Source organism: Pygocentrus nattereri, chromosome 7 (assembly GCF_015220715.1).
Source record: "Pygocentrus nattereri isolate fPygNat1 chromosome 7, fPygNat1.pri, whole genome shotgun sequence".
Taxonomy (NCBI): Eukaryota; Metazoa; Chordata; class Actinopteri; order Characiformes; family Serrasalmidae; genus Pygocentrus; species Pygocentrus nattereri.
Genome location: NC_051217.1, coordinates 28977236 through 28998714, shown reverse-complemented (window position 1 = coordinate 28998714; position 21479 = coordinate 28977236). Strand labels below are relative to the sequence as shown.

The window sequence follows — 21479 nt, the reverse complement described above, 5'->3', positions numbered from 1 at the left end:
TCATAGCAACTGCCCGACGTCACCCTGCATGGGTGGACACACACCTCCTTGGCTGAGGATTTGGTGAAGTACACAGAGCCTTCGGTCCATCATGCTTGACTGAAGCCATTTGTCAAGCGCGGGTGACAAGGTGATGCCTCTGACATCTGCGCCCGTCTCCAGCCTCATGCAAAGGCAGAGGAAAGTAACTCTGGGTGACAGGAAAGAGGCAGACCCCCCTTCCCAGTACTCTCCAGGAAGGCCCCAGAGGTATGTCTATCAGAGCAGACCAAACACCAACCGATTTCTTCTCTCCTGCCACCTACGGAAAGATGCACAAACAAACATACAAGTGTGCCTGCTTGGATACGACAACATTGTGTCCCTGTTTCTCTCTGCCCTTTAAAGGTGACCATATCACGGAAAAAAAGAGGTTGTTGTAGCACTTAAAACGCTGTTAAAGTTTCAAAAAGTATTGCTCACAGAAAACTAAGCTGCAAAAGCATCTCGTTTTAGATTCAACATGGTTGTGATGTCACAAAAGGATTGGCTGAATATTTTTCCAAGATTCTTGAGGATTTAGTCCACACTTAACAGCTTGATCCATACACAGGCACAATGCAGAACATACATCATTAACATATAGCATATTACTCTTAAAAGCACAGCAACTCAACTGTTTTTGAATAGATGATAGAGCGCCTAGATGAATATACAAACACCATGACGTCATATATCAGTTTATGCAAGGACAGCTGCATTTCAATTAAGGCATGGATGAAATACTGCAATGACAAACCATGTTTTTCAGCTGAACTCACAGCTTCAGAGGGAAAAGGAGGCAACATTCAGGAGTGGGGACATAATTCTTTACAAAGAGGCCAAATACAAGCTGGAGAAAGGGGCTAAAGAAGCAAAGAGGGATACTCAGAAAAGCTGAGCAATCCAACCCAAAAGCAGTCTGGAAAGGCCTTCAAGAGATTACAACTAGAAGGTAGAGAAAAACTTCCCTCTCCTGAATGACCACCAGCTCACCAACAACCTGAATGAGTTTCACTGCATGTTTGAATGCACAAAAGACATTTTTCTCCCAGTCCACCCTCTTCCCCACCCTGCCTCTCTCTCTCACCTCTGCCCCTGCTCATCTCACCATCATTGAGCAGGACATATAGAGGCTTTTCAGCAGACAGAAGGTGAGAAAAGCTGCAGGACCTGACCTAGTCTCTCCATCCACCCTAAAGCGCTGCTGACCAACTAGATATGCTTTAAAACATCTACCATCATGCCAGTCCTCCAAAAACAAACAGTAGGCCTAACCTTTGTAGTCATGACAGTTTTTAAATGCCTGGTCCTAGCCCACCTGAAGGCCATTACAAACCTTCTGCTGGATTCCTTGCAGTTCACATACAGTGCTAACAGGTCTGTAGCTGACATGGTCAACTTGGCCCTGTACTTCATTCTACAACATCTCAACAGTCCTGGAACCTACGCCAGAGTTCTGTTTGTGTACTTCAGCTCAGCATCCAACACCACAATGTCAGAGCTGCTGCAGGCCAAATTGTCTTACCCCTAATTGCTAGACCCCATCTGCTGGTGGATCATGGATCTCCTGACCAACAGTAGCAGGCGCAGCTAGGAAAACACATGTCAGACCCCCCAAACCCTCTATACTGGGGTACTACAAGGATGTGTGCTCTCACCTCTGTTCTTCAGTCCCTACACCAATGAAGTTTGCAGATGACACCACTGTGGTGGGCCTCATAGCCAACAGTTTAAGTTAAGCAGCTGGTCTCCTGGTGCAGCAGAAGCCACTTGATGCTAAACAAACAACTTCAAGTGCACCCACCGATTTGTTGTTTGTTGTTTTTGGGGGACTGGGGGTGGGGGGTGGTTAAGGAGTGAAATGACTCACCAAATATACTTTAGCAACATCTGAAATGTGGAGTTATATATTCCCTGTTTGAATGAAGCGGTTTATCTGATTGCGATCTGTGAGTGATGAGGTAAGTGGCCTACAGCTAACTTTCTTCTATTCTAACATCCTAACAAGCCTTAGCAGCATTAAATCTTGTCTGCTCCTCAACTACAGTACTGTTACAATGCCCACACAGTCATATTTTAGTGTTAAAAATTATCTGATTTTTCTTTCTTAAATTATGACTATTCCAAAAAACTGGAAGAACCAGTCCTGCAGCATAATGCTTATTTGCTTTATTGTACATCTACAGATTTTCATGTTTGTATTACTCTGTAATATTCTGTTTACAATAGTTTTATCTTATATTATATAGCACGTCTTCGTGACCTGCACACATACAGACATTCATATCTGTATATGTACAAATATCCACACATCCTATATAGGCATCTTCTGAGCTCCTTTCACGTGGACGCTTTTATTATTACTCTTTATTCTACAATCTATTTATCATGTGTTATTTTAATTTTTCTTTCAGCTCAGAACATGTTAATATTTTTTGTGCTGTCTGGTCTGCCTCACATCTTAAAAAAAAAAAAAAGACAACCGTGGAACAAGACCCTTTTAATGCAGGTCTTGCAGGACAATGGCATGTCCACTGATCTCATAACCTGACCAGTGTAGATGATATAAAAATGAAAGTTGGGGGAAAAAAGAACAGATCAAAGAGTCATACAAAAAACGGTGTAAGCTAAATATCCACAGCTGATGATGCTCAAAGCTGATGTCAACAGAATTTATATGAGCCAGCATGCAAAAATATATCCTTGAGCTGCAAGAAAGTGCTGCCATGCAGGTAGGAAACAAGCACAGTTAGTTTTCAGAGGCCACTCCCAAGCCTTACAACAATATAGCAGTAATAAAAATGCAAAAATTATGTCATATTTCTGTTCCATGGCTATTGGCCATTGGTCTTCCTATTTACATTTTGTGTGTGTGAAGGGGAGCCCAGTGCGGCACTCATAGAAAAAGTGATTAAAAAATGGCCAGGGCTACTCATAAGTAAACCAAGTCAAACCAGTCAATTTGTTTCAAATGAAAAGGAAGAGCCAGAAATTTGAGATGAACCAAGTTTGCAAGAATTACCTAAAATTGTCGCAGCCAGAGATGGAAACACATCCAACATGCATTCCCATCTAAAAACAAAGCACCTTCTAACCACTTCAGAACTTCTGTTTTCCAATGTGGTGCCCAATGATTCCCACAGCTGTATCATGCAGGTTGATTTGCTGCTGAAAAAGGACAAAGGAAGCCCTAAAAAAACTATACATGACATTGGCTCATCATGAAACGATTGGTGTTAAAGTGACAGACGAAGTCATATGTGTTCTGTGGTGTGTGTAGCTGTTGCTGAGACACTGTTGCACTTAATGTAACTGCTTATAAAAGTGTTTATTTTTTATAAAATAATAAAGCCAAAGTTCATTATATCACTGATACAGCCTGATCATTAGTCACAATGATAGCAGCATTTTTGTAAAAATGATCACAAAACAACAAAAGGAAAAACGCTGAACAAAGCCTGGCTTTTGGATATATTTATATAACTGCAAGGTATGGTACAAAACTGAGTAAAAGTGAGAAAAATGGAGTGGGAATAGGTGCTGCTACAGCATTACTGCAGGCATTCTTAACCTAAAGCAGGCACAGCTGAGCTTAGATGCTGATCTAGAGGAGGACAGCTAGGCTAAGGACACCCACAAAGACACACAGACACATAAATACATATACATAACATTTTGAGACCATCTCACTCTCCATTTTCTGCAGTTCCAGAGTATGTCTGTGACACTGTATTTAAATACAAGTTTTGCACTTCACTAATCTGCTAATACATCATAGTACGCTACACCTTCCTTTGCACAACTCCACATACTCCTCAGTACTGTGTACTGCCTGTGTTCTGTTTTGTATTTATTGTAAGTTTTTTTTTTTCATATTTAATGCACTGTATTGTCTGCACTGTGTATATTGTATTGTCTTGCAAAGGTGTTCCTGTGTGTCAATATGGTCCTGGAGGAATGTTGTTTCATTTCATGTACTTGTATATAGCTGAAATGACAATAAATAAAGGCTACCCATTACAGTGCCACTTACTACAGTATTCTCTGTTATGCTAGATAAAGCTAATGTGATAAATATAGCATAAAATCTGATTAAAAAAAAGATTAAATTCATCTTCCGAGATACAACGAAATCAGCAGAGTTGAAAGACAAAAGGCTCAAGGCTCAGTACTACAATCCTATATCTATATTTCCAAATTCTCACAAATTCAGTCACTTGCCTTCAGGGAATCTCCTATGCACAGCTGGCAGTTCAATAGCAAAAAAGTATCCAATAATAGCAAAAAAAATGCCAGACAGATTCTAATATTCACTCATACAGCCCCTGCATATGCTGAGGAAAATTCAGACAAAAACCTCAAGTTGAAACAGAACACTTCTTTTATAGAAAGTGTGACCTTAAAACATGGGCAGCAAACTGCAATTTGACCAGGCAAGAAAACTATTTCTCAGCAAATGCCTCTTTTCTCTTTGCTTTCTCTCTCCTCCATTGTGAGTCATGAAGGCTCAGGCCTGTTCACAGTAACAGGAACTATGTTTGTACTGTTTTATTTCGCCAATGCTCTCTTGAAAGTTACCGAACGAATGGTTTCATCAAATCTGAGTCGGGTGGGGAGAGAGAGAGAGAGAGAGAGAGAGAGAGAGAGAGAGAGAGAGAGAAAGAGAAACAGAGAAAGAGGAGAAAGAGGACAGAAGAAGCTGAGTACTTGTATGCTCGCTCACAAGGGGGTTATCATGTTATCGGCTGCACACAAGAGGCAATTATGCAGACAGAAGGTGGAACTGTTATGTGACAATTAAACCCGGTGGGTGTTGGTGCATATTCTTACAAATAAGAGGCCACGATTAAAGGGCCAATGGAGCGGGCCACTGTTCCAGTGTGGAGGCAGCAGCTGTATTGGACGAGGGGGCCGAGGGTGCTGGAGAGAGCTGAGACTCACTAATAACTGTACTGTGCTCTGGCCATTACAAGTCCATCCACAGACCATGACTGTAGTCCAGGAGCTTGGAGTACCCACTCACTCCCACCTTCCTGGCACATAGCTGCCTTATTACCTACGCGTGAGCAATAAAAAGTTAAGGCTGGGTTCAGTCAGCAGAGCGTATTCCTCACAAATTGTCATTATGTCCTATGGCAGGGCACAGGCTCCAATCGTTCTGTCTTGGAATGAGTTTGTACCTCTGCAGATCATGGATTTTTCTCCGCAGATCCTTGGTGATCGAGTTGAAAAATGTTCAATGTCTGTGGAAAAGCTCCACTCATCTTATGCAGTCCTAGTTTTATGTGCATGTGACACCGGCAAGTGAACAGACTTTCCTATAGGGACCAGCAATTTTTACATCAGAATAAGCGTTCAAAATAATTTAAAATTAAAATTGATCATTAGAAAATGCTTATTCTAATGATCAATAATGATTGATATCTAAATAAAAGATGTGAAAAATGTATTGCAATAATATTTTGGGTATAATTAATTAAAGAGTGCAATAATTTTTTTGGAATGGAAAAATAATATTGTAAAATTATACACAATACGATCTTAAGAGGGAATTCCACCAATGTTCCAAAATTTCTATACAATCAAATTGTTACAATCTAAACAAAGTTTTAAATTCAGAATGGTTTGATGTGAAATGCCCTGTTCTAGGGAAACATGCTGAATTACAACCCAGAGGTAGTGACAGCAACCTGATGCATGAAGCATTTAATGCCTCAAAGAGCTACCTCTCAAAAAGCTATTACATTCAGAATTTTCTTTTGAGATAATGTTTTGGTTTAAAACATTTTTTAATCCATTCATGTTGGAGCAGCACATACGGGGCAAAAAGCATACTTTTTCAGATTTACCAATATTTCCCATCATCAGCATTAAATATAAAAAAATCAGCGACATATTTAGGCTCACAGATCATTTTGGATTGGGATGGGCAAGATGCAAATCTTTTATTCATTATCATGATAAACTACGTCACAACATGCTTTTCTGAGCATACAGTGGATAATGTCAGTACTTCACATTAATAAATGCATGTTTTATTATGACAGACAGCATTAATTAACTATATTTGGTGCAGATCATTATGTGAAACGTCAAATAAAAAAGTCACTGTACTGCACTTTTCCAATTAATCAAACTTCAGAAAAACATAAATATCCTGATACTAATCATGTATCTGAAAAAATGTCTTTAAATATGATATTTTGGTCACTACATCACCCACAATTTTTTGGGGAGTAAATAAAATGGATATATCTGTGTTGCATATATCATGACAACTGGTTCCTATCACCACCACTGAAAAGAAATCTGTCTGTAAGTTTCTGTAAGTTTCTCAGTGTGCTTCAATGCATGTCATACCAAACCATTCTGAATGACTTTGTTTCAATGACTGAATTAAGCAGAGATATAAAAAAAAGTGCCCCTTCAAAGTTTGGTTCTAGAGTGAAATGTCCAGCCTAGGAGGTGTTATTAACAGCTGAATTTTTAGGCAGCACTTGACCAAAACAAGCCCCTAGTCCATAATCCAAACAGCTGTTGTTGTTTTGAAGCCAAGACAGGATTATTAAGCGCAGAGAAAAGGCTGCGATGCTCTCCAGGCCAGGCAAGCATTAAGCAAAGCAATAATACCACCAAGTAGCCTAAATATCAGGTCTAACGAGTTGATGATGCCGGGATCTTTGAGTCGTTGCCCAGGAGCTCCACGTGGTGTAGTGAGCCCACACTAACGCATCAGTATCTGTAGTGAGCAGACACGCCAGCATTACTCATTGTCTTTATGCTAATCCTCAGAGTGCCTGCATTGTGTGGCCGGCATTCTGTTCCGAAGGCATTTGCTACACTTCTTCATTGAGCAGAAAGTACTTACACAGCAATAGCATAACTAAGCTTGAGTGAATGTGTTTGGTGTGTGAGAGTTTCGTAAAGGGACAAAGAGCTCCATTTCTATCACAGGCATCAGGTGTCCAACACACACCCGGGCTTATCGAATCCCTCTGAGAAAGCATTTTCCCAACGCACAACACGGCCTGCTCCAACAGCCGTGAGAAGAGCCAACTAGAGTATGCGGATGAATTCCAAGTGGGAAACACAAGAGAAAATTTCTGTTTGTTGTTTTGGATCTGAAACATGTACAGTACTGTTGAAAAGTGTGGAATCATTTGTCATATTAATAATTGCCGTTTGTTTATTCAACAACGTATGGAATGTAGACTGAAATACCAAATCCCAGAAGGTATTTGTAAGATATATTAATCAAAATACAAAAGTTTTTGGGAACCTCAAGAAGTTATTAAAAAACAAATAATACATTGTAATTGTTAGGGGTGTAACAATTCACCAATTCATGATTACAATAAATACAGTATAGTGGTGGTTTGAATCAATACATCAGCAAAATAAAGATTTGTAAGGAATAATCAGGAATAACTGCGTTCACACCAAACACAAGTAAAATCTGCCAAGCAAAAAAGATAATTTACTTTCGCCAAAGCCAGTTTAACGGAAACCTGGACACTTCTATGTCTCATCACATCAGAAACATGAAGAAAAACATGCCAATACAAGTGTATGGGAGTGAATAATTGATGAAAAGTTTAAGTTTCTAACCACTTGTCCAGAACGTTAATTTAATTTTGGAGTGTTTAAGGATGTATTTCAGTAAAAAATAAATAAATCAATAAAAATTTTGTATCTTTCCGTTATTATATAGCAAATGGGTTTGGGCTGTAGGACAGTAGCACTACTGCTAATAAGTGCTGATTGGTTTTTGAGCTGATCAACTCACTTGCTGAGAAAAGCACTCGATGACGTCACAAACACATGTTAGAAAGTCTTATAACTGGAGTGCAAAAGTGCTCAAGTATATGACGGTGTTAAAATCAGCACAATGTCACTCGTGACTCACAGCTGTAAAAAAAATTAACAATTTAGTCGACCAGCAAAATTTTACTGTTCACTGAATTGTACACTCCAAAGCCATATCACATCAGCCCCACCCATTACCGCCTGTTTTTTCCTCCACCCTGGAGAAAACAAAATAACGAGATACAACAAGATAAAAATTCCTTGATAAGTTATGTGCCTCAAGAGTTGACTACTTTTCAAATACAAGGCATTGTGGACACATTTATAAATAACTTCACGTTGAACATTACACACATTTTGTAGATATAATAATATATTATGATATTATAATGCTAAGTACAGCACAAAGGGGTGATGTGGCTACATGCTTTCATTCCAACTCAGCAGCATCACAGCTCATATAAATAACGAACTGTTTTAAGACTGAGTAACGGAATGAAATCAGGTGTGTTCTTGCATGATTGGAATAAAAACCTGCACGTTTGAGGCCAACGTTGGTGACCTCTGCCTCATATCAATAATGCCTATAAACAATGTAAGAAGCATTTAGGCTTAAATGATCATAAGGCTTTGCAGACATATAAGCGTATTCTATACCTGCACAGAGTGACTGCACTTCTGGTCCACTGAGCAGTCAAACGACTGAAAGAAATGGTTTTTCTATTATTAATGGCCCAGATGCTTCAATGGCTCATATGATGCTGGTATATTTTATTTAACACAATATTTCCAATAGGCTTGCCTTGGGGAGGTAGAGACTCCGGTTGCTTGCCAGAGGCTTAAACTGCCGACGTTTAAAAAAAGCACCAAGCTATGTCACCAAAGACTTGCATGGGCTGCTCAGAACATAGATGGTCCCACCAGCAGTGATCAATCATTGATACACAGATGAAAAGTGCTTTAACTTGCACTTACATCAGTTCATATATACAGATGCGAAGCACATTTTCTGACACAAAATCCATACTTAAATAAACCAAAGCCTGTCATTTTCAAAATTGTCACATTCATGATGACTGGACAGACAATGATCAGCCAGCTACCATAATCACCATAATGCAGTAATCTCCAAAACTCAAGTCAAGCAGAAACAACACAAAGCACAGACAGACTGACTGGCCAGTGGTTTCTGGCACAGTCGAAAATAGAAATTCCAAAGTGGCCCGCAAGTAACTGTACAGTGACACAGCAAACAACCTGACAGACCACAAAAGATTACAACAAAGACCACTTTCAAACATAGAAACCACAGAACAGATCAAAAACACTAGGATGTAGCCAAGAATATCATACATGAAGGATACACTAGCATAAGCGCAAATTAACACAAGACAAGCCCCTGGTGATCTGCATGAACAGAAAGGTAACTTGCTAAGAAGTAAATCACTGGATCTGGAACAAATTCTAAAACAGATGAGGTGACTGACAGAAAGAGGAAAGCGTGGAAAGAAACTAAACACACTAAACAACTTTATCTGTGAAACATGAATGAATGGACACACTGCCAGTGGAACTAGCTCACTTGTTTTCAGTGAAGAAGTCATGGCCGAGAGCAACGGGATGGATTTAGAAGTGCATAGAAAAAATTAAAATATTCAAATCGAACTAAGGCCCTGTTTACATCTGGTATTGACATCTGTCTCAAGTGATCTAATCAGTGTAAAGTGAGATAAATAGCTGTTTGCACATGGCATTTCCACGCATCTCATATGCACCTCTATTGGCAACTGGCTGAAGCAAGGATACCACACACTACTTCAGAGTCGCACAGCATTTGTGAGGGAAAAAAAATGTTCTGTGAGCTCTTGTTTGTGTGTATATCTGGGCTGTTACAAATGTTTAGAATGCATGTATTGCTGATTTATAAAAAAAAATGGGAGAAGAGATGAAGAAAGAAGTTGTTGCTGCAATTTTAGCATTCATACTAGAAATGGCTCTCCAAGGCACACTGGACCCTATTCACACCTAAACCTGGATCGCTCGAAACATATATTAATGGAGTTTGTAACAATCCATTACTCCCCACTTCATGGTGAAGTTTTGCTAATTTTATAGCCCACCGTACGTCGTACTGTGTAATCAAGTCTGTGTGACCTTAATAAAGACTTGGATGTGGTTCAAGTGGGTTGAGAGAAGTTTTGGTGATGTATTTATAGAAAAGATTTTGGTGCCTATTGACTTCTATGGTTTGTTAGCAATACTAGCCTTGTAGCTCCTCTTTTAAACAAAAGAAGTAAAATTTGGACACCAAACATGTCTACTACATCTGGGGTAAGTGGAAAATTGTGAAAATTAGATTCTTCTTGTGCCACAGTTTAAATAAATACTCCTAAAAGTAGCTAACAAGTTTAGCTTATATCATCAACAAACAACTGCACTCTCACCAAGCAAAAAATCTATTATGTGTTTAACCATACAAAAACCACTTTTAAAACAGAGCACGTACAATAGGCTTATTGCTGTTGTTCACTTTACTGCCAGTCGTGTTCTGAAGCAATGGTGTTGACAAGCAGTGAAAGACAAGCCTTGGAGGCTTCGAGACGACTCCAGCCGGCTAGACAAGCACACAAAACACAACAGAGCACATACAAGAGCCTTGATGTTTTACATAAGTAACATAATTCACAAGCACATTAACCAGATATGACTACTGTTCAGACCATAAAAGGGCATTTCTGCAGTACTGTCACTTGCCTGGAGAACTATCTGCAATACTTAAGATTTGCAGCCTTCTGGACAATTACTGCTTCATCTTGACTGGTATGCTGGGATATAATTTTTATGCAATATGTTCTCAATTCTTTATATTGAGAAAGGTTGTGATGTTGAAACATATTGTTTACAATACTTACTTGACTTCTAATGGTTACCATTCCTATCTAAAATGTATGTGACCACCAGTGTTGGATGTGCAAAAGATGCAAAGCAAACACATTATGTTCTCATACAATTTCATTTTTAGAACCATTTTAGAGTCTCTTTTTTGTCTTTTTACTTTTCTTTTCTACAGCTATTAATAACTCTTTCTATTACATTTTCATTTACCTATTTTATGCATGTACTTTTCCATTGCAAATTGTGAAGCAATGTGAAAAATGTTGATGTGCCACTTATCATGAGGTAGCCAATCAAAAAGAGGGCAGATAAAATTGAACCTGAGAGAGCAAGCAGGGCTCTGCAGTAGGACAGTTTTACTTACATTTGCAAAAGCATCCAGCCCTAAGATAAATATTAATTCACTGGCTATGCTCCATCCTCTCCATCCCTCTCTACTGTATCTTGGTGAATAGTTTACTTTAATAAAGAAATATGATGTTGTCCCCGCGACCCTGACGGAGAAGCGGCTTGGAAAATGGATGGATGGATGGATGTTGTGCCTCTTTGCTAGCTGTGATGTTCAAGGCACTTGCTAATGTTGCTAATGATCACATGGGCTGAGAAGGCAGAATTAAACTGTTTCTTCCCATCTCTCTCCTCCAAATAAGTGCTAGTTTCTTCAATCTATCCCATCATTTTGATGTGTGATGTGCTGTTGAAATGAGTTCATGAAGATCTCTACGCTTTGATAGATTCCTCAAGGTTCAGACACGTTTTCGTGAGAAACACTCCACTACTAAACGCAGCCTTAGAATCCAAAAAAAGCAAAAGTGGAAAGCCAGTGCATATTCTAGAAGGTGCAAATATGTCTACTATTTGGCCTGATTGATTAAAAAAACAATTATTAGTGTATTCTCTACATCTTTGCTCATTCATGATTTCTAGAATCCTGCAATTCTTAAGGAAATCTTCACACAGTCAATTTCACAGTCAGTGGTTGGAAATAGGGTCTTAGGAGGAGATGTCACCACTCCTACAAACAAAATTTTAATGGAATCCTCTGTTATTTGACTCCACTTCTTGCATATTTTCTTGCTTCTCTGTTATGCCATCCATTTCAAGGCCCTGTCCCTGTCAGGACTTGAGCACAAACCTGTCAAAAGCTCATCACTACTGACCACCGCGAATAGATCTGCTCTCATAAGTGTGTTACACAATCCATCCCATCATTCAGTGGCGTGGCCCCAACTCACCAAAAATCCCTGCGATGTTCTGCCTGATTCTCGACCGGCAATCATCCCAATCAGCTAAAATTAATCTGCTAAAGCTCACTCTCGTCGACTTTAGCCGACAGATTAATATTTGGGACAGGGGGTTGGGAGTAGTGAGTAGTAAAATCCATGTACTGTAAGTTTACAAAGTCCAGTGACCGCACTCTGGAGATCAGGCGACAGGCTGGCATGTTTTTTACTCGTGACATGAGCGAAGAGAGCGGCTCTCCTGCCTCGACTCTTCCAGCAGTGCACTCTACAGCATGATACAGGAGGCTGACAACTGCCTTGACAGTGTGTCTTCTCATTAATGGGATTTGTCTGTCACATCCAGACAGGATGTCATATCAATGTTCGTTTCATCCCCTCCCCTCCAGTGAGGTAGGAAGGATGATGAGAGCGACGACAGAGGTGACAATTCCACATTAAACAGAAAAGCTGGCACCACAAAGAGTCACTAAAGCACATGTGTCAAAATCAGGTAACCTCTACGTAAAGATCTGTCCGCAGTTTTTTGCACCACCTAGATGGTGGATTGATCCACAAATCTACAAGACCAAAAATGAACAGTTATTATTAAAGTAGATAGATAGTTATTAATGTCTCTATTTAGTATTCGGATGCTTCATATTTTTTTAAACTACATAAATTGTAGCCTGAAATAGATTTCTTCAGCAAAGACCCTCCAAAAGAAGTCATTTTTAACATAGAAAAATGTACAACTACATAAATGTAAACTGTTTCAGTTGAATGTATCATAAATTTACATCATCGTGACTCAGAGCACAACAAACCGCACTGCTTAACATGTGGCCTATGAAGCCAGAAACAAGTGATGGTAGAAACAAGTAAGATAACACTAATTTTTACAATGCTTCTGAAACCTTTGCGTTAGCAGTAGGCAATATGATGATATTTTATTGTTATTGTGTTACATTATGCCAAAGTATGCTTGTCCAAACATATCGTGGAGATATACTTAATCCCTTAAACAGACAGGGTCCACCGGCAGGCCAAAGTATTTAATACCTACTTCTATAACCCAAGAACAGCACGTTTGCAATGAAATCCATGTAGTTACTGATTAACAAGCCTTAGTATGTAATAAGCCTGGAGTTTAAGGGGTCAAAAAACGATCCCACTGACTGACTGAGGTTTTATCACAAGGAAAGTATGATTATTCCAGTTTAACTGTATTCTCTGCAACAAAGACTGTGAAACAACAAACAAAAAGCACTGCATTTATAGTTTTTCCATAGTATTTTTTAAATATGGCACTACTTGCTCTGTTTTTTCTGTTCAAAATTGTAATTGAAAAATTAGATAATGTGATATATATCGTTTTTTGTGAAAATGTCTTTATTCAGTCGACATATTAATGTTTACACCATTCAGAATTACTTGCACCTTTGATATTTCTGATTTTATGTGTCTTATTCCAGTGAATAACTGAAAAAGCTCGGTTTAAAGCCAAAGTTGGGCAGAACACATTGGAAAAGTAGTGTTGGCTGAATACTGAATACACTGTCCTACATGTGTTCAGTTACATATGCCATTACAATGCATAAAAGTAAGTATTCAGAATACATTTAGAGTACATATTGACAAGGGATATGGGAAAACCTCTGCTGTTTACTGAATTCACACTGTTCCTTGCTGTTACTGGTTTGAAAGTTTCTTCATGCAATTCTTTCATTCATTTGTTTCGTGAAAAAATCACTGATTGAATGAACATTTTTAACACTATTGTGGCTCTCGTCTGTTTCAGTCCACTACTGCTTCCATAATCCCACTGCTGCTCCCATAATCCCACAGCTGCTCCCATAATCCCACTGCCATCCCATGAACTAAGCAAACAATTCCCCATGTCCCAATAACAAAATCTTGCTAATTTGACTATAAATTGGGTAGATTTGTGGGGAGATGCATGCTATTTGCAAGAAAACACAGACACAAATCCAGTGCAACTGGACAGACTTTAATGTGCTCATCAATGGTTTTATTACCATTATTTATAACCATGTTTTATTCCAGTAAAACCATATGAGAATAATACGAATACAAAATGTAAACTTCTCATGAACCCAGGTAAACCTGTATGTTAAACCACCCAAGAGTGCAACACTGATGTCCTTAGCACTCATGAACAGATCCACTGCTGAGGAAAAAGGAGTTCAGTTCATAAGAGTTCAGTAATGCTAAGATCAATAGCTTGCACATCACGCTGATTTATCAGTCTACTCAGGCTTTAGCACAGCTCAGTAACACTGAGATTAATAACGTACTCATCACATTGGTTCCTCCATCTCTATATACAAACATCTATTTAACTTTGCAAACTCTACGCACAGAAACTATTAAAGGGCATACAAAATGTTAAGCATTGTCAATTTATACTGCATGTATAAACATTGTTGATAACATAAAAAAATATGAAACCCAAATTTTGAAACTTTGAATCAGATCACAGCAACTAATCCATTTTGCTCAAACAATATGAATGATTTGGAATGAGAATCATTAGCTAAAAGAGCAGAAATGACTCAGAAAGAAAATCACCTGTGTAGGAGCACTTTTATTTACCGGTGCAAAATGTACGTTAAAAGGCTGGTAAACCATGGAGGCACAAAACATTTGATGAATCACCTCAAATAAGAAAGTTCACTGCTCCATATTTGAGTAATGCCATATGTCCAATCCACACTGCCTCAGATTCAGCTCCGTCACATAAACTCTTTAGGTTAGAATATCAGCTCTTTTTTCTCTTTTTCTTTTCTAATGAAAAGAAACGGTGTTAACACCTGACAACTTAAACAGCAACAGACATGTGAAATCACTGATTTTACTATTTTTTACTGCTATATCAGAGAGGAGTAGCTTTCAGCACACAGTTAGTACAGCACAGGAGTTTAAGATCATCACATTTTAGTAAATATTTAGTAATATTAAATATAGTTTAGAACAATACAAAACGTGGTATGGTTTGATTTGAGTGGATCTCTATGGAGTTTATACGTCATAGGTTGCATTTTGATGGAGAACATGCACTTTAGTGCTACTGATGTGAACTGAAACACAATTAAAAAAGTAAGAATATCTGCTCCATCAGACAGAAAATAAAAAAAAAACTTTAAATATTATTGTTTTTTAGCTTATTTTGAGAAAAAAAAGCATTCAAATTGTATTTTAATTCTAGGGCCAGCCCTACAAATAAGCGGGTATTCCACAGATTTTTAAACATTTCTGCGCAATTGTATTGTTGACATGTAAACAGATTCACTGCCCTGCATTCACCATTTCACCATGAATGCACTTGAAAAACAACACATTTTAGTCCAAAATCTCAGAACTTATGTAAAACTGTGTCTGATGCCTATACAGCACCTTATGCAACTACTTCATGTAATACTTTTCTGTGATTTCAGAGCCATTTAATTCTTCAGATGTCACCAGCACTGTGAACAATTCAAATTGTTAAGTTTCTCTAGAACATTTCACATCAAGCCACTCTGAATGACTTTATTTATATCTTAACTGTTTAATTATGCAGAAGTGGAATTAATCTTTAAGAAAAAACAAGAGGAGGAGGAGCATGTTCCCAGCATGCTCAAAATACTTCCTATGCAAAGATTTACAAGGAGTCTGAAGAGTGGGGCCTAACATTTTTATTCACTCCCATCAGGTTCAGCTGTGCTATCACAGGCACAATAAAAGCCAAGGTGACCTTTCAGAGGAAGTCGCTCCCTATAAATGAACTTTACTTTTCCCTTCATGGACGTGCTTCTGCCACAGTGGGAAATTCCAAAATGATCCTATTTGTCACACAGCCAACAGCGATCGAGTTACAAGTGACAATGGGCTGTTTCAACGCCTTGGTGACTGTTTTTTTGTCTTTATTCCAGTGCCCTCTAAAGCTATCCCCTCATGGATGATAACCACCAAGGGACACTGTGCGGAGTCATTAAATCATAAGAGACAGGCTGGCCCAGTGAAAACGCAACAGGATTTGTCATCTGCTTCATAACATTAGGCCTCCCCAAATCACCAGTCCGCTCGGCTTAACACACAGTGTCGCCGCTGCAGATAAACCGCCCACAGTGCCACCTACAGTGCATTCAGAAGCAAGCCGGGCCGACAAACCCGTACATCCCCAGTTGGTAAACAACTAAGGGATAAAAAATAAAAATTCAATTATGTTGCAATAACACCTATGCACCATTTCAGAGCATTGCTACGTCCTACACCTTCAGCAAATAACTACAGAAAAGACCTTCTATCTTCAAATGTGTATATACACATTTGTATATGTATATGTGTATTTACACTAGCCAACTTGTCAAATAGGTATGAATGATTGATAAGGCTAGAGTCAGATTCAGCAGTGGCTAATTATTCATGCTCAGTTCCTATAGGCTGATCCCCATAACACAAGACTAGATGAACAAAGACTACTTACACTAAAATGTTTCCTTCTGTATTAAATAGTGTCAAAGTGTTTCTTTCGTTCTGTCCATTTTGACAGTGTTAACACTATCAGTTAACACTCCATCACTAAACAACTGAACTGTGGTCAGACATCTCTATTTTAACATTAATTAATATGACGACAGATGATAATTAAAACTCATTATTATTCAATACTAATAACATTATTATTGTTGTAATATGTAAAAAGTAGGGGTAGGACAATACATGTATATCTAAAATATAGTCAAAACATCCGATGACATGTTTTGGTGATTTTCTAAGTGGAAAAAAAGTTAACACAGCCTATAGAAAACAAACATAAAATTTGCATTATGTCTGCACATTTTAGTATACATATGTATACATATATCCCCACAATATGCTCAGAAAAGCATGGTGCATTTGACATACTGTGTCAAATTTTATCACAATAATGATAAATACTGTCATATTGCCCAACCCTACTTAGTAGCTCCCTTCTGATGACAATCACAGCTTAAGACCGAGCAAACAAACATTATTCAAGTCATGTTTCCTTCATTTACATGCATTTGGCTCAAGCCAATAGTTGAAAATGCACCAATGTGACATTTTTCACATTGGTGATGCTGATTTTTGTTTGATGCTGATTAAGACAGGTCTAGTTAGGCTCTCAGCTCTCCACGGACACAGCTGATAATAAATTGAATTAGACCTTATTCACTTCAGGACTTCACGGAATATTGGCGGATTCACAACTAGTGAAGAATATGGACAGTGAATTAAGCTAAGGGTGTGCATCCAGCAAACAGGTACATCCAGCTGGTCACTAAGTGCACCATTCATTCTCTGAGAGTGCTTGAACTGCAGCTTCTTGTCACTCAGTTTAAGTTGCGCTGACCAAACTAACTGTACTAGTTTCTCTGAAGCATGCTGATGGATGCCTCTTTCCGTGCCACCCAGCAGTGGAGGGCATCATACACAAAGAGGAAGGGTTGCAAAGATTCTCCCTGGCAAGAATGCCCTCCGCTCTGGTATACTCTGTAATCAAATAACAAGGGTCATTTGACTGTGGCATCAAATTGGTTGCTCGCCCGCAAAGGAGTGACAGGCCATTTCAGAGATTTGCTGTGACATCACTTAAAATGATCAGCATGACGTCCTCAGCGTGCCCTTCACAACAACATGCTATTCTCGTTTTGAGCACTGTAGCGTGCAGGGCTGAAGTGGTGTGATAAGGCCATGCCAACTGGAATGTTTTTCATTGAATACATTTTTTGTTGTATATACACATCAATGTAGCAAATGGACACATATATACACATCTACAAATGGAAGGCAGAAAATAACCAGCCCTTTTAAACCTAAAACCCCCAGTCACCAAGCCTCTTCTCTCTAACTTCTTGTTACACGTTAACATTACATACTTACTTCCATTTACCAGGCCTAGTGTACATGCACCATATGGACAAAAATATTGGGACACACCTCTTAATCATTTCACGCATGTGTTTTATTCAGTCATTGCCACAGGTATATAACATCAAGCACCTAGCCATGCAGTCTACCTTTCCAAACATTTCTGAAAGAATGAGTCATTCTAAAGAGCTCAGTGAGTTTGTGGTACTGTAATAGGATGCCAACATGTCAGCTCGCAAAATTTCTTTCCTCCTAGACTTTTCACAATCAGCTGTGAGTGGTATTCTTGAAAAGTTTTTAGGAATTTAGGAAATAAAAAGCATTTAGGCATCACACCAAAGTGGCAGACCACGTAAAGTTACCGAGCTGTGGCAAATAGTGTATAAAAGTCACAGATGCTCTGCTGACTCAATAACATGCAGAGTTCCAAACCTCCTCTGGCCTTAACATCAGCACAAAAACAGCATGCCAGGAGCTTCACCGCATGGGTTTCTGTGGCCAAGCAGTTGCATGTTGATGCCTTACATCACCAAGAGGTAAAATTTTGAGTTTAAGTCCAGAGAAGTTGGTGGCATTTCTAAATGTTGTTGTTAGAAGGCATCCCCTTAACATAGAAGAGTCTTAACCTACATGTGTAAACGCAGTGACAGACTGTGTTTACTGTCAAGGGGTTTTCTGAAGTATTCTCAAGCCCATATGGTTACACTCTTCACAGAAGTTTGTCTACTGTCCCAGCCTTTCTTTTTTGAGTTTGTATTTTATATTCAGATTAAGTAACTATGCATCAAATATTTCTTTTTTTATTTCTGTCAGTGGCTCAAGCAACCAAAAACCATTAGAACTCTTTATTCTGGTTTGAGGTCAGGAAAAAGATACAACATTTACACAGGCTATGTTACAGTATAAAGTTACCACCTCTGCAAATGCAAGCGCAAAGTGCTCCAAAGTTGTCCTTATGGCATATGTTTCCACTTTGAGGCTCACTTGAGTTCAGCTAATGCAAAGATATTAAACACTTATCATGAAACATTCATCACTACTGTGACACATAAGCCAGAATGGATGTTAATGTAGGCAAGTGCAGACTGACACCAAATGTGTTATTCCACTATAAAGCAAAGGTATTCAATACTCTCTAAATGGTGACTTAAATGGTGAGGACAAACTAGAAGAGCCATTTCTCGATCTACCTTGCTTCTTAGCACATGCTGACAAAGATCAGCACTGAATGAGGGCAAGCCGACCTTCGATCTGCTATACTGTTCAAAGACCTTTCTGAATGCAGTCCAAGGTACTTTGGGGTCAGGTTCTCTGACTCACTAAAACTACTCCATTACAAGAAAACAATGCCCCAGGCCATCTTCATTTATCAACAGCTTAATCATTTTATTAGTCCCGGCAGTGAGGAAACATCCACGAGCCCTGCCAGGCAGACGTTTTGCACCAACTCCATGACTGATGCATGAGGAGTCTTCAGCCAGCAAATGAATCAATTCTAAAACAAGTAGGGCTCAACCAATATATCGATATACTGAGTATACTGAGGGAAACGCCAACGATAAAGCACTAATATTTAGTGGCTTATTTTATGTTGTAACGAAGAGAGACGTCTGATGTTAGCAAAACATTCATCTCTGAGAATTTACTGGTTTTATGCTTAAACGTTCTCTAAAAACTGCTAATCACATATGGGCCTGTGTCATCTACAAATGGTGTTGAGAAAAACATCCTAGCAATTGCTTTTTACTTTCATAAAGTGACTTGAACTCCCTTTTATCCAATCATATTTCTGTTTTCTGCCACGTAAGTGAATCGTTTGGTTTCAATGTAGAGACAGCCCAATGCCACTTTTTCTTTTCCAATTCCGATAACAATATTGACACCTGAGTATCAACCAGTACTGATGTTGATACTTTATCTTTTTATCTTTTTCTTTAAAAACTACAGAGCTTTTAAATTCATTTTTTAACTGAAGCACATTCAAGATGAGCATCTAAAAGTAGACTTTCATGATCAAACTACTCACTCTACAACCTCACAGGAAGAAATACACAGCTAATAACACAACACATTATCACATCACATAACGTGAATGTGTGCTATTTCAGGCCAGATTTGTTACAGCATTAGTTTGGATTTGTTTTGTTTTTCCTTCCAATATCCAATCCAGCATATTCTGTGGATATCAATACTGATATTGATAATCCATCTCTGTTTAAAAGCCAACAGACACAAGGAAAACTAGCTGGAGCAGCACACAGTTAAATCACAGCATATATGCAATGGTTAGATTAGTTAGTCAATTAGATTAAATGTATGTAATGCGCAATAAAGTTTTTGGATTCAAAAACTGATGGGTCATGTATAAATGGTCCATTAGGGAATATCCAGTGCATGTTGTAGACCGGTGATTCTAGGGACCCCCTGACCTACACAGTTCCCTTCTTCAACACACCTGACACAACTCATTGACAGTTAGCTGGTGATGGTGTAATTATAACTGTAAATATAAGTGTATTTAAAAAAAATGAACCAAAATATAAACATTACATTTTAAGAAAGTAGAAGGATAAATATAGTCACCACTTGTATTACAGCAACATGTAACTTGTAAACATTTTTATGTATATCTGCTGATATTATTGGTTAACAGAATTTTTATCACCTTAAAATTAGTCATACAAATGTCATATTGATCTGGCCCTATTTGACGTGATGACCCAACTGACCGTTACGCCAACTAGGCAGCTCTAGTTTGCCAAGGAGCCATGTAGGAAACAGTTGCATTGCTGATGTACATGGCTGCACAATTCAGCTTCTCCTTCTGCCTGCACCTATGGGACGAATCGACTGCTGAGAAGATTGCCATTTAATTGGTCTGTGAACTTAATTACCAGTCTGTATTTTAGAGCAAATCTGATAATAGATCTAATACATTTCAAATCCCTTAAAATAAAGGCAGAAAAAGGGGGTGAGTAAAAAATAGCCTCTTACAAAAAGGCTTCTTTTTTGAAGAAGGTTTATTTCTGGGACAGTTTAACTTTGTGTTCTCAGGAGAGCAGAGTTGATGAAGCCAGTTCCCGAGAGAAAGAGATTACCCGGCTAAAGGGCAATACGCTTTTGTGACAAGGTCATAAGCAATAAATGAGACTGGGATTAGCTCGATAACCACTAATAATCGGAATCAAATTTCTTGCTATTAATGTGGTCCAACCAAATGACACCATGGAGGCCTATGGAAAGTATGGGTACAAACTGCAAGCAAACAAGTGTAAATGGAAAACCAGGCTTCATGTTTGTATAAGACTTTTAAGCAATATGACAGATTCAGCAATTCGAATTTGAAGCGCAATAAGCTGTTAAATCACTTCTGTGCAAATGGGCCTGTGGTAGCCACAGTGGCCTGCAAAGATACCAGTGCTGTTATACTAGAGATGCGTTCTGACATAACTGTGTTGCTATGGCTGGAGGAGACATGATAGCTGGGGAAGGCACGCTGGGAGAGACTGAAAAAAAGGAACGCGAACACTTTTACACATCCACACACACACAAAGTGATGACTCATGCCCAGCCTGACCAGTTATGTCTTCCTTAAACAAATAGGCAAAAATCCTAGTATTGCATGAATGCTAGTGACA

General features: G+C 38.7%; 1 protein-coding gene across 4 annotated transcripts in view; it reads right to left on the bottom strand.

Annotated features, from left to right (window-relative positions):
• The window catches only part of LOC108435336 (FERM domain-containing protein 5), a 193854-nt gene that overhangs the window by 83223 nt on the left and 89152 nt on the right, over positions 1-21479 (bottom strand). Inside the window, exon 1 of one of the 4 annotated variants that reach the window (XM_037539941.1) lies at positions 45-259. The exons of the other annotated variants lie outside the window; for them this stretch is intronic. The gene's annotated coding sequence lies outside the window, so the exon portion shown is untranslated. Of the gene's footprint in view, positions 1-44; positions 260-21479 lie in introns of those variants that run through there. 4 annotated transcript variants of the gene reach the window in all.